Consider the following 2,626-nt stretch of genomic DNA (forward strand, 5'->3'; position numbering starts at 1 on the left):
TGGGAAATGTAGTCCCCGCACCGCGGCGCTTCCGGGCTCTGCCCTCGGGCGGCCCACGTTCCTCCCACCTGTTCCGGTTCGGTTTCTCAGTCCAGCAAACGCTGGAGGCGTAGCGACGGAAATCCCGCCTTCCCGCTGGCTTGCACTTTGTGGTCCCTGAAAATAACAGCGTCGGCTTCCAGCCAAGAGGGGTAGATCCTCAGTGGTGTCTTTCAGAGGTATCCTCGTGTGACTGGACTTGGATCGGAGAACTTGGGGTTTAATTTATTGCTCCTGATTCTGACTCTGAGGTCGTGTGCTGTTGTATTACCTCAGGTAGTAAAGGCTACGGCTTACTGCGTGCCTGATACTTGCCAACGGTATAATATGTATTCCAAAAACGCTGTAGGCTGTTTACGAAAGTGGAAATTAAGGCATGCTAACTGATTTGCCCAAAGTCCAGTAGCAGTAAGTATGGGAGTAAGTAGCAGAGCCTGGAGTCAGTTTGTGCAAAACACTCTTGCTTAAAATCTTGAACTTTCTACAGGACACCGAAGTGTAAGAGACTAACAATTTTTTCTAATTTATTCAAACGAGGGAGATTTTATGTGTTTAATATCTACTACTTCCTCTTTTTGTTTTTATTTATTTTTATTTTTAATATTTTTATTTATTATTTTATTTTGGTGGGAGTGTGGGAGGTAATTAGGTTTATTTATTTTTAGAGAGGGTACTGGAGATTGAACCCAAGACCTCGTGCATGCTAAACATGCACTACCACTTGAGCTATACCCTCCCCCCTCCTCTACTCTTGTTTTGCCCTTTTATTATAGACCCTTTTCAGTTCCAGTCAGTCTTGAATACTTACAAAATGACACGGGTATTCGTCTCATATCCAGGACTTCCTTTTGACAACTCTTCGTGAAGCTTATGCAGTAAGCCGATTTACAGTATACAAGTCTTTAGGAAATGATGAATGAGAATTTTTCTGCCAGTGATTTCTGTTCTATTTCCGTTTGCTGGTAGTTTGGATTTCCAATCAAGGAGAATAGCATAAGGAGAGAGGACATTGAGGTTATTCAGGTAAAGGTATTTAAAAAATAGTTTCTTCGTGTAGCTGTGCTGGTGTAGGTGTGGTAACTCCTACTGAAATGTAATGATGAATATAATGGAATGAATCAGTTCCTAAGGTGCCTTCCCATTATGTAACCCTGTAGTTCTACCTAAAATATATCTCATGGAACACTAATGTCTTTTAGTACTTTCAGTACAGTGCCTACTATGAAGCCTTTTTTGAAATTGAGATATATTGACATAAAACAATATATTATTAATTTCATGTGTATAACATAATGATTTGGTATTTGTGTGGATTATAAAATGATCCCACAATAAGTAAAGCATTCTTGATCATGTATTTCTAGAGATGTTTTAATTTAGAATGGGCTCGCTTCTTACACATGACCATAGGAAAGGTAAAGTAGTATATTTAAGGGTTTTAAGAGATATAAAAGGAAAGAATATAAAAATTACTAAAAAAGGATTCCTTTAGATGCTCCTTCCTTTACAAACATTGTAAAAGGCCTATTATGTCTCATGTATTGTAACTGAAGTTTCAGGGACCTCAGTCTAGTGTGATAAACAGACATGTAATATAATAATTACAACACAATGCAGAAATGTTAAAATGGAAAGACATAAAAAAGGCTACATTATGTGTAGCAAAAGACCACTACAAAAGTGTTCATAACAGCACAATTTGCTAACAGCCCAGACCTGGAAGCAACTCAGTGAGCACTGACAGTGGAACAGTTATATATGGAGTACTGAAGAGCAATGAGAACAAAGGAACTACTGTTCAGCATCTTCTGTGAATTTCAAAGTCATAAGGAAAAAGAAACTAGACTCAGAACATATTGTATCCAGAAGGAAACTTAATTTAAAAAGACGCATGCACCCCAATGTTCATAGCAACGCTATTTACAATACAATAGCCAAGACATGGAAACAGCTGAAATGTCCATTGACAGATGACTGGATAAAGAAGTTGTGGTATATTTATACAAAGGAATACTCTTCAGTTATAAAAAATGATAACATGGATGTCCCTGGAGAATGTCATTCTAAGGGAAGTAAGCCAGAAAGAGAAAGAAAAATACCATATGATATCACTTATATGCGGAATTTAGGGAGGAAAAAAAAAGGCAAACGAACTTATTTACAAAACAGAGACTCACAGGCATAGAAAACAAACATGGTTACCAGCGGGGGGAGGGGGTGGGAAGGGATAAATAGGGAGTTCGAGATTTGCAGATACTAATACATATAAAATAGATGTACAACAAGTTTATACTGTATAGTACAAGGAACCATATTCAATATCTTGTAGTAACTTACGGTGAAAAAAGAATATGAAAACGAATATATGTATGTTCTGATATGACTGAAGTATTGTGCTGTACACCAGAAACTGACACATTGTGAACTGACTATACATCAATAAAAATATATTTTTAAAAAAAGAACGTATTGTATGATTCCATTTATGTAAAGTTCAAAAACAGGCAAAACCAGTGTATGTTCAAATTCAGGCTGGAAGTATAGTTTTTGGAAATGGGAAGAGGGAACTTTGGGGTTCTAGTATTGT

This window comes from Camelus dromedarius, chromosome 26 (assembly GCF_036321535.1).
Source record: "Camelus dromedarius isolate mCamDro1 chromosome 26, mCamDro1.pat, whole genome shotgun sequence".
Classification (NCBI taxonomy): Eukaryota; Metazoa; Chordata; class Mammalia; order Artiodactyla; family Camelidae; genus Camelus; species Camelus dromedarius.